Consider the following 12,338-nt stretch of genomic DNA (forward strand, 5'->3'; position numbering starts at 1 on the left):
CTGGAATGTGTACAGAAGAAAGGGCTGGAATGAACCGTTCTGCCCACCATAGAATGCCGGCTACTTCCCGAGCTGTCAGAACACTTCTCGTGCCCCCTTAGTAATTGACATAGGCCATGGCCATGGCATTGTCCGATTGAATCCGTGCCGGACATTCATGGAGACGAACTGTCCAATGATGCAGACCAGAAGCCTGATCGCTCGGAGCTTGAGTACATTGATTGATTGATAGCCTGGACTCCTCCAGACCCCTTGAACACAATCCATGCCGAGGACGCCTCCCCACTCAGATAGGCTGGCATCTGTGGTGACAGCCATGCAGTACAGGGGAAGAAAGGATTTTCTCTGTAGAAGTGCCAGAGAGCAAAGCCATCAAACCAGTGACCCCCTTGTTGTCCGGCTCAACATGATCAGATTGTCCAGAGACTGAGGATCCTTGTTCCACTTCACCAGAATCTCCTTTTGCAGAGATCTCGTGTGGATCTGTGCAAACGGAACCGCCACAAAAGGTAGCCATCACCAGGCCCAGCACTCGCATGCAAGTCCGAAGAGATGACCTTCTGCTGGACAGCAGAAGCCAAATTGCCTCCTGCAACTTTTGAAGTCTTGCCCTAAGGAGAAACACTCTGGCCGAGGCCGAGTCCAGAGTCAGTCCCAAATAGTCCAGGCTTGTGGACAGAACCAGAGCAGACTTATGAATATTCAGAATCCAACCGAACTCCCTCAGCGTTTGCAGAGTGATCTCCAAGTTGGCCAACAGGGCAGTTGAAGACTCTGTTCACAAAAGCAGATCATCCAGGTACCCCAATATCGCGATCCCCCACTGACACAGTAATGCTAGAACTGGGGCCAACACTTTTGTGAAAACCCGAGGAGTGGAGGCAAGACCAAAAGGTAACACCACAAATTGATAATGCTCCTCACCCACAGCAAAGCAGAGAAAGCGCTGATGGGTGATACAAATGGGAATGTGAAGGTAAGCGTCCTTGATGTCGATGGATGCAAGAAAGTTCCCCTGATGTAGGGACGCTACCACTGTGCGAATGGACTCCATTCAAAACGTCTGTACCCGCACAAAGCAGTTCAGCGCCTTGAGGTCTAGAACTGGACGCACCTTGCCCTCCTTCCTGGGAACCGTAAACAGGTTTGAATAGAAACCTTGAAAGCGTTCCAATATTGGAACCGGGACAGTCACTCCTTGAGATAACAAGTCTTGCACTGCCTCATAGAGATCCTGTAGGCGATCTGGGGATAAGTGTAAGTTGGAAGGAATGAACCTTGCCGGTGGGGATGTCCGAAACTCTATCTTGTAGCCGGATAGAACGACTTTGTGGACCCACTTGTCCTGAATTAGGAAGGTCCACGGGTCTGCCACCAGAAATGGGTGAGAGCGCCCCTTTATGTGGAGGAATTTTTGTCCGCAGGCCTGGCAGAGTCTGCTCTAGGTTTGCCCAACCGAGACTTCTTGGAACCCGCACTCGAGGCCCTGAAGGGTTTTGATCCCTTGTCCTGAGATACTGAGGAACAAAAAGGCCGCTTGTGAGCCGAAAAGGAGGGTCCCCGTCTGCGACGTGACTCCTTACCTTTGGAAGCCCGAGGAAGAAGAGTACTCTTTCCCCTTGTGAGGCCTTTGATGAGGTCATCCAAGGAAGCTCCAAACAGACCATCTCCCATGAATTAAAGATCGGACAAGGCCTTCTTAGAAGCCTGGTCCGCAGACCAGCATTTCAGCCAGATAATGCTTTGCAGGACCACTGCAGAAACAGACAGTCTATAAAGCAAGGTAGTGGCATCCAAAGAGGCATCACAGACAAACTGTAGCCCTTGGACCAATTGATCCGCTGGCTCCACAAACTTAGGATGGAGCTGTTTCTCCTCCAGGTCCCAGCGTAAAACTTTTGTTGTGACACCAGGGTGATGGTAAACACTGGCCTAAGTGCCAACCCAGCCACAGTGAACATATGGCGGGTCAAGGCCCTTGACCTCCTATCAGCCGGATCAGAGAAGACCGGAGACTCTTCCACTGATATAAATGTTGCTTTATTCAACATGGAAACCAGGGAGCCCACTACAGGAGGTACCGTCCATTTTTTTAAGGAGGGACTCCTCATAAGGGTATTGCATTGCCAAATGCTTAGGGATTGCAAAGGTGCGTTTTGGAGACCCCCACTGTTTTGAGACAATATCTTCAAAGAAGGCGGCACTTTGGAGGACTATGGGTGCCAAAGGTGACCCGCGCCTCTGATTCTGCATTAGTTGCATCTTCCAAATGTAAGGTTTCCTGCACCGATACAATCAGTGCATTCGCTAGCGCCTTTTCATGTGCGGCTAGAGGAACAGAGAAATCATTCTCACTATCAGAGCACATAGGGTTTCAGTGACTCCATGACGAAGAGGGAAAACTGCACCACAAGTGTAAAAACACACTGTAAGGGACACCCCACCGGGCTGTCTGCACCACAAGATCCAGCATAGCACTATCGCTGTATAGCAGCAAGAGGGAGAGAGAGCCCCAGCCAGTTAGTCGTCCAGTCCGGCAGTTGATAGTAGATTCTCATAGGAACAAAATAATAAAAGAAGGAAAAACTTCCATTTAAAAGAAAAAAATATCTAGGACCAGAGATCCCAGCAAGGAATTAGGCCCTTACTCCTGACTAGGCAGAAAAAAAACTGAATACCTATAGCAGAAGGTGGGAGTATACCTCCAGGGACTGCCCCATAGGCGTGCTCAAGCTTTTCTTTGCCTGGTGTCCGACTCCTGTAGGGGGCAGTATAATCCTATGGTCCTGAAGATGAAGAGCTGTGTCTGTCATTGAACGAAAGAGAAATAATTAAAAAAAAATCAGGAGATATCCATTACCATTTACCACCAATAATAATTTATCCTGAAAAAAAAAAAAAAAAACAAGGTACAATCCACTTGGATGCACAAAGGATTTGTGAGGATATGTACAGTATTACTAACATATGTCAAAATAGCAAAATTGTGATTAGATATTAACTATTGTTTACCCTTAGGCGTGAAGGGGTTAAACAATTTCCCAATATACTAAAAGCTGTAATAGTTCATAATATTTGGAAAATATTTTTTAACTTTGGAGCAGTACAAAAAAACTGGTAAAAGTACATATACCGTTATGTTCCTCTTTTATACCTATTTTCTGACTAGCATCAGACATGGATGTCAATAATTGTTTATCACCTCTGAAACGGTGGAGAATTTGATAATTCAAGTGAAAAGCAAGAAGCGAAAAAACTAGAAAGACTCCATATATATATATTTATAGACAAGATCTTCACTAAAGGTATCATTATTCCTTGGACCATTGATTGCTCCCGATCTATTCTCACATGGACTGCCTATTGTTTTAGACTCCTCTGTGAATGGTTACAGTCATTGAGGTATAAGAAAATGGTTGATAGGGCACAGCTGTCATTGTCAATACTATAGACTTCCACTCACCTGACATATACAAAACCTCTTTTAGAAACGCAAAAAAAAGCATTGTGAAAATTGCAATAATTTACAACAACCACCAAAATAGAAACCCCAACTCTGGCAATTTTTGTGAAAACACAAGAAAGAGTTTTTAATCAGACAACAATAAAATACTGCCATTTAATCTAACCATTTTCTACTCTACTACACCCCAGGCAGATAAAAAATAGTATTGAATTTAGTGATACTCTACTGTATATTCAATTAAACAATACATGTCATTTCAAATTAAACTAAATGTAAGTACCCCAATATGTCCTAATCACTTGACCTCTGGAAGATTTACCCCCCTTCATGACCAGGGCACTTTTTGTGATACGGCACTGCGTTCTTTTAACTGATAATTGAGCAGTCGTATAACACTGTACTCAATCAAAATTTATGTCATTTTTCCCCACAAATAGAGCTTTCTTTTGGTGGTATTTGATCACCACTGTGTTTTTTAATTTTTGAGCTATAAACAAAAAACACTATTTTTTTTTTACTTTCTGCTATACAACATATCCAATACAAAAAAAAAAAACTGAACAAAATCAAATTTCTTCATAAATTTAGGCCAATATGTATTCTGCTACATATTTTTGGTAATAAAAAAAAAGAAAATCCCAATAAGCGTATATTGATTGGTTTCCTGCGAACATTATAGTGTCTACAAACTATGAGATATATACTGGAATTTTTATTTATTTTTTTATAATAGTAATGGCAGTGATCAGTGACTTATAACGGGACTACGATATTGCGGATGACAATCAGACACTAACTGACACTTGTGACACTTTGCAGGAACCAGTGACACTAATACAGTGATCATTGCTAAAAATATGCACTGTTACTGTACTAATGACATTGGCTGGGAAGGGGGTTAAACATCTAGGGCTATCAAAGGGTTAAATGTGTGTCTAGTCAATGTTTGTGTTTACTATGTGTGCTGCTTTTACTAGGGGAAGAGATGGATATGAGTCCCTGCTTTGCAGGAACACAGAGTTCATTCCTTCCCTCCTGTCAGAACGGAACTTTGCCTTGTTTACAGGCAGAGCTCCATTCTGAGTCAGTGCCCAATGATCGGTGTGTGCTGGTGGACATCGAATGCCCAGCACCCACAGATTGGCTTCTGCTGCGAAAAATTACAACAGAAGTGGCCTGTCGGGGCACGTGTTCGCCCCCTGCAGGCGGAAGTGCATGATCACAAACGTATTCTACGCACGGCTGCCGCCCTGTAGCAGTAAAACTGCTATAGGGCAGTCAACGAGTGGTTAATATCAGCCTCTTTTAGCCCCTGTAACGGAACACTATGGGGAGTGTCAGTACTCCGACCCATTCGGTCTCTGTTGCACAAACATGCATTTATAAGGCCTCATGCACACAGGGCAATGGAAAAAACAAGCTGCAAAGCCACTACCAATGCCAGAAAAAAGCAGCTGTAATGCGCGTTTAACCGCGTTAGCTTTTATCAGCGTTTCTTTGCCTCTATTCAAAATCAATGGTTGCCTATGAGAGCAGTCTTTGATCTGACTTTAAGACCATTGATTTAAATAGAAGTCGCATCCAAGTCGGATCATGATGATCTGAGGATCTTGAAGGGGAACCCCCACACCAAAATGAAAAAAACAAAACGGCGTGCCCCCCCCCCCAGAAAAATCCTTACCAGACCTATATCCGAGCATGCCCGGCAGGTCAGGAAAGAGAAGGGGATGAGCGAGCGCCCCCCCCCCTTCCTGGACCATAACATGCCACAAGCTCTCAACATGTGGGGGTGGGTGCTTTGGGGCAAAGGGGGCTCTGCATATGTTGATGGGACAAGGGCCTCTTCCCAATAACCCTTGGCGGTGGTTGTGGGCCCTGTGGGCAGGGGGCTTATGGGAATCTGGAAGCTCCCTTTAATAAGGGGTCCCTCAGATCCTGCACCCCCTATGTAAATAAGTTTGAGGTACATTGTACTCCTACCCTTTCATCCCAAAAAAGACAGTGTAGTGATCTTCTCCCTCAGGTCTTCTCCCTCTGACCTTCTCCCTCTGGTCTTCTTCCTCCAATCTTCTCCCTCCCATGTTCTTCCTCTGGTCTTCTCACCCGCTACTGTCTTCTCTGCTGCCGACCAGGTCCTCCTCTGATGCTGTCTCCCATGATTATGCCAGCTCCGCTCTCTGCAGCTTCCTATATAGCCACGGGGTGTGGCCAACCGGTGATGTCACCCGGAGGACACAAGGGGTGCGGTCTCCAGGTTTTTTTCATTTTGGCACTAGTGGCACTACAAGTCGAATCATCATGTTCCGACTTGGATGTGACTTCCTTTCAAAACAATGGGCTCTTATAGGGAACCATTGATTTTGATGTAAAAAAAAAAAAAAAAACGCTTGACGTGGCTTAACACAGCATGTAACGTTAAGCCACGTTTAGCAGCCTTTAGCAGCGTCAGACGTTTTTACAGCTGTAACGTCGGTCCTGGCCCTGGGTTTTTTTGCAGCTTGAAAATGCCTATGCCACTTACAGCTTTAAAACACCTGCATGATGCTATAGAATAACATGAAGGGGCATTTTTAAGCTGCAAAATAAAAAAAACGTCTGACGCTCCTAAAAGAGGCTGTAAAAACACCCTGTGTGCAAGAGGCCTAAGCAGCATGGTGACAAAAAAGGAGAAGGAAAACGTTTTCAGTCTTCTGCTACTCTTTCACTGTCCATCACAGGCGATTATTAGAAAGGTGAGCTGGCCATACTTCTTAGTTGTAGCAGGAAAAAGTTGGACCACCAAACTGGCTGTGTTGTCACAAAGCTATCTAACTGAAATTATAAATCGTTTTAATGGGTACAACAGATCCAATATATGTTTTCCACAGGGCATATACTGTAGTTGTTTGCCTGGAGTTCGGCTTTAACTTGGCACAAAACTGTAATTTTTCTGGTTGCTATACATTACTCTACATCAAACACTGGCAATACAAGCACATCCTCAAAGTTTACTTAAAACTGAATTTTTATGGGTCTGTTTATATAAAAAAATCATTGGACCAACGCCACAAACATTTACTCAGTCCTCATGGATTCTGACTGAACTGTATTTGATTTAATACAGTGATTTCCTGATCATCAGTTCCATCTAGAGGCCATAATGTGATATTTTTCCTGATTGAGTTATTTCAGGAAAAATACCACATCATGACCAGTAGATGGAGCTGACGATATTGGGAAATCATTGAATTAGGTAAAATATAGTCAGAATTTGTAAGGGCTGAGTGAATGCTTCTGACATCCATCCAACAATTATTTTTTTTTAAAAAAAACAACCCCAATAGTGATTAGCTGTTAATCACTAAATAACCTTTAAGGAGAAACCCCACTTTTGTTGAGAAAAAAACCTTCCTCTCTAAGTGATCAATGTTCATTACAAGGTTTTTAACAAACTTTTTTGCAGATTCCTACCTTCTGTTATTCTGAAGAAATCCCTCTGTGTTTGTCTGTGGCCATGTGGAAAGTGAATTTAATGGAAGTGGTCTTCATAAGTATCAATTAGCTGCTGCACTTGCAGGGCTCTAATGAGGGAAATTGCAGGGTTTGCATCCCTTTAGACGTGATTTCCTATGTGGGGCATCTCACCAAAAATTACATTTTTGTTGCGGGAGATGCGTAAAATCTGACTTGTATTTTAGTGCAGACTTCTGGGAAAACAGTTTGCCGATCACACAAGCAGGAAATTATGTTTCTGGGGGGCATTCAGTACACAGTCTGTGCACAGAACACCTTCAGGTTGCCATATAACTGCATTTTACAGAAAACCACAGAGCGGCAGATTGAAAAGGAGAGGTCATTTTTAACCACTTGCCAACCGCCCACCACAGTTTTACTGCAGCAGCCTGGCTCAGCTGTGCGAACCGATGTAGTACTACATTGGTCCCGCGCTTGGGGCTGGGGGGCGAGCGCACGCTGCTGGCGGCGTGCTCCCGCCCCCACTAGGCAGTGGGGATGCCGATGCACTTGGCCCGCGGCCGTGATTGCCCCTGGCCACCTGCGAATGCTCCCTCTCTGAGAGAGAAGAATGGTCAGCTGTTGTAAACACAGTTGGCCGTTGGTCTCTCTAAAATGAGCACAGAGCTCCTGTGGTCCTTCTATATAGGATCACAATTTTCTATGGTCGTTTCACAAGCCCCTCCCACCACAGTTAGTAAACACTCTCCTAGGCTCACATTTAACCCCTTGATCACCCACTAGGTGAACCTCTTCCCTGCCAGTGTCATTATTACAGTAACAGTGCATATTTTTAGCACTGATTACTGTAGTAATGTCACTGGTCCCCCCCAAAAGTTTCAAAAAGGTCAGTCAGGGGTCGGATCTGTCTGCCGCAATGTTGCAGTCCCGCTAAAAATCGCAGACCGCCTCCTTTACTAGTAAAAATAAATAAATAAATAAAAATGACATACATTTTCCCTAAGTTTTGCGTAAACCAATCAAAATACCCTTATTGATATTTTATTTTTTACCAAAAATATGTAGCAGAATATAAATTGGCCTAAAAGGATGAAGCAATTTGATTTTTCAATTTCTTTTTTTTTTTTTGGGGGGGGGGGGGGGAATGTTATATAGCAGAATGTAAAAAAAGTGTTTTGGTTTTTTTTTCAGAATTGTCGCTCTTCTTTTGTTTATAGCGCAAAAAAATAATATTTGGGTATAGTGTCGCATGACCGTGCAATTTCCTGTTAAACTGTCGCAGTGCCGCATCGCAAAAATTGGCCTGGTCATTAATGGGGAAAATCCTTCTGGTCCAGAACTGCTTAATAACATTCAATTACAATAAAACTTGTGTCACAATTGTATATTCTAGAATATTTTCTTTAAATTTGCAAATATTTTTTCCCAAGAAAGTGGACTTACCCTTTAACCCCCTCCCACCCGGCCATTGTACATATACGGCCGGGTGGGAGTCTCGTCCTTCTGATTGGACGTTCCGGAACGTCCTTCAGAAGGAGCGAGATTGCGCCGTCGCGGGCACGTAAAGCGGCGCGATCTTGATGTGCCTGTGTCCCTCGGACACAGAGCAACAAGATGTGGCAGGAGGGCCCTGTGATTGGCCCTCCTGATCACATGACAGCTGTGTCCAATCACAGCCGTCATGTAATGTAAACACAGCCATTTTAACGGCTTTGATCTCTTCTCCTCCTGACAGATCCTGTCAGTGAGGAGAAGAAGAGAGGATCTGTACTGCAGCCAGGGGATCAGTGAGTATTTCTAATTACTCACTGATCTCAGGGGGGGTCTGTGCTGGTAATCAGAACATTGATTACCAGTGCAGCCCTGGGGGGGGGGGGGGGTGCCACTAGAGCCCACCATGGCCACCAGAGCCTGCCAGTGGTGCCCTCCCTATCAGTGCTGCCCACCAATGCCATCTATCAGTGCTGCCCACCAGTGCCCATTATTGCCATCTATCAGTGCCGCCCACCAGTGCCCATTATTGCCCACCAGTGCTGCCTATCAGTGCCCATCAGTGCCGCCCATCAGTGCCGATCAGTGCCGCCCATCAGTGCCACCTATCAGTGCCCATCAGTGCCGCCGATCAGTGCCCATCAGTGCTGCCTATCAGTGCCCATCAGCGCTGCCTATCAGTGCCCAACAATGCTGCATATCAGTGCTATCTATCAGTGCTACCTATCAGTGCCCATCAGTGCTGCATATCAGTGCCACCCCATCAGTGCCACCCCATCAGTGCCACCCCATCAGTGCCTGTCAGTGCAGCGTCATCAGTGCTCATCAGTGCAGGAAAAAACGTATCTATTTACAAAATTTTATAACCTAAACAAAAAAACTTTTTTTTTTTCAAACTTTTTGGTCTTTTTTTATTTGTGCACCAAAAAGAAAAAAAAAACTGTCAGTGATCAAATACCACCAAAAGAAAGCTCTATTTGTGGGGAAAAAATGACACAAATTTGGTTTAGGTACAGTGTTGCATGACCGCGCAATTGTCATTCAAAATGCAACAGCGCTAAAAGCTGAAAATTGGTCTGGGAAGGAAGGGGGTTTAAGTGCCCAGTATTGAGGTAGTTAAAGTTAAAAAGCTTCATTTATTTTTAGGGCCTTGTTTCACAGAAAAGGCAAAATGTATTGATTTCCAACTTGATTAACCAGCTAACCTAATATTTGAGCTGCGTGACACCTTCATCTATGATGCAATCGTAATGTGTGATCCCCTTTAATACTGTAGACTTAAGTGCTGTTACCATAGTCCTGAACAATATGGCTTTTTATTGTATACTGATTCAAGGAACACAAGTAGAGCACTGGCCAGTCCTAACAAGTGTTAATGACTTCAAATAGAACTGGAGAGAACTGCACGGTATCCTTTGATTTCTTTGATGATATAGTATTGTTTTTTTGTAAATACTGGTTTTATGCCAACTTTTGAGTGTTATTTTCTTTGGAGTTGAGCAAATCCAATCAGTCAGGCTAGGATTATATCTGCACTATATGGCCAGAAGTGTGTGGACATCTGACGATCACATCTGTACGAGCATTTTGGACTTCCCATTCCATAACCATTGCAATCACTATGGAGTTGTTTCCCTGTTTGTGAATATAAAAGCCTCCAATCTCCTGGGAAGACTTTCAACAAGATTTTAGAGTATGTGTGTGGGAGTATGTGCCAATTCAACCACGAGCATTTGTGAGGTCAGGTATTGTTGTATGATAAAAAGACATACCTCACAACCTGTATCCTAATTCATCCCAGGGGTGTTCAGAAGGGTTAAGGTCAGGACTCTGTGCAGGCCATGCATATTCCTCCACACCAAACTTGAGTCTTTAGGGACCTGCCTTTATGCATAAGTACACAAAAGCAGAAAATGGACTTTCCCAAACTGTTTCCATAAGGTTTGAAGCAAGCGGTTATCTAAAACGTCTTTGCAAGCTGTAGTATTAACATTATCCTTAACTGGAAACACTTTTAACCACTTTACCACTGGAGGATTTTGCTGTCTTACGTCCAGGCCACTTTTTGTGATTCGGCACTGTGCGACTTTAACTGATAATTGCCCAGTCGTGCGACGCCGTACCCAAATAAAAATTACGTCTTTTTTTTCCCCACAAACAGAGCTTTCTTTTGGTGGTATTTGATCACCTGTGCGATTTTTACTTTTTGCGCTATAAACAAAAAAATGCATACATTTTGAAAAAATAACAATATTTTTTAAATTTTTTTATATGAAATTCCCCCCCCCCCAAAAAATGTAAAAATCAAAATTTTTTAAAATTTTTGGCCAATTTGTTTTCTGCTACCTATGTTTGGTAAAAAAAAAATCACAATAAGAGTATTTCGATTGGTTTGTGCAAAAGTTATTGTGTTTACTAACTAAGGGAATGATTTCTGTCATTTTTGGTGTTTTTTTTTTAAACGAGTAATGGAGGCGATCTGCGATTTTTTGTGGGACTGCGACATTGTGGCGGACAGATCGGACCCTTGACTGACATTTTTGACACTTTTGGGGTTACCAGTGACATTACTACAGTAATCAGTGCTATAAATATGCACTGTTACTGTAAAAATGACACTGGCAGGGAAGGGGTTAATTTTTATTGGAGAGGGAAGGGTTAATGTATGCTTGGTGCTTACTAACGTGGGTGGGGGGAGGTGACACAGGGACAGATCGCAGGTTCAGCTATGCTGAACCCTGCAATCTGTCACTGTCTGTCACTTAGGAGATCCGCCCGCTTTGTGTACACAAGCGGGCGGATCTCCAAACTTGATTCCCCAACGATCGGGGAAGAGTGGCGGTGATCACCGCCTCTCCTCCCCTAGCCCGACTCCCGCTGTGACTGAATACAGCGGGAGCGAGCCTCCGGCTGCGCGCGTGCGCCGCCCACAAGGGGAGGAGTCCACGGGAACTAACCACTTTGCCGCAGTAGAGCTCCAGTGAGCGGTCGGCAAGTGGTTAAACTCAATCATTTGGAATTCTTGGTGTCCACATATTTTTGGCCATATAAGTAGGTTTGATGGTCAGATTTCCTCAAACTTTTGGCCATATATGGCGCTTTTCCACTGCATGGAACCGTACCGGTTCGGCACGCTTTTGTGCTTTTCCACTGCGGTACCGCATGGTATAGGGTCAGAACGGTTCGGTACGGTATAGGTTTGCTTTTCCACTGCATGGAACCGAACGGTACGGTACGGTACGGCTCTGAAAAAACAGTACCTACTCGATTGTGGTTCCAACAGGTACCAAACTGGTACCATATCCCACAATCCTTTGCATGCAGTCACTACTAGCCACTGATTGGTCAGAGAATCACACTCACCCCGTTGTTATCCCACCCACTTAACTTTAGTACTACTTTAGTGGAAAAGCAAACCTATACCGTACCGTACCGAACCGTTCCGACACTATACCATGCGGTACCGCAGTGGAAAAGCAAACCGGGCCAAGCAGGGCCGAGTAGAGCCGAGCCGGTACTAGCCGGTACTTGCAGTGGAAAAGTGCCATTAGTGTCTAATACCTTGATTATGATTTTTATAACTTGGAGAAGGCAGTTTTTAAAGACTGTCAATATCCATCTGTAAATTAAATTAAAAAGTGCTAATAATTGGATTACAGCAGACTGAACTTCAGTGTAGACTACCCCAAAGTACAATTACAATTTACAGGGTAGAGATGGTTTAAATAATATGTTTAATTAATACTAAGAATTATTTTGCTTTCATTAAGATCTCCTGCTTTCAACATTTTCACAGTTACCTAATAGAAGACAGATTAGAAGTCCTGACATCACTTACTACATGCTTGTTCTATTTCAGTACTTAAGAGAGTTTCAAAGTCTGAGATTTAGTATGACAGTCAGATTATTAGCATTTTCAGAAGGAAGA

This window comes from Pelophylax lessonae, assembly GCF_965119305.1.
Source record: "Pelophylax lessonae genome assembly, chromosome: 8".
In the NCBI taxonomy this organism is placed as follows: Eukaryota; Metazoa; Chordata; class Amphibia; order Anura; family Ranidae; genus Pelophylax; species Pelophylax lessonae.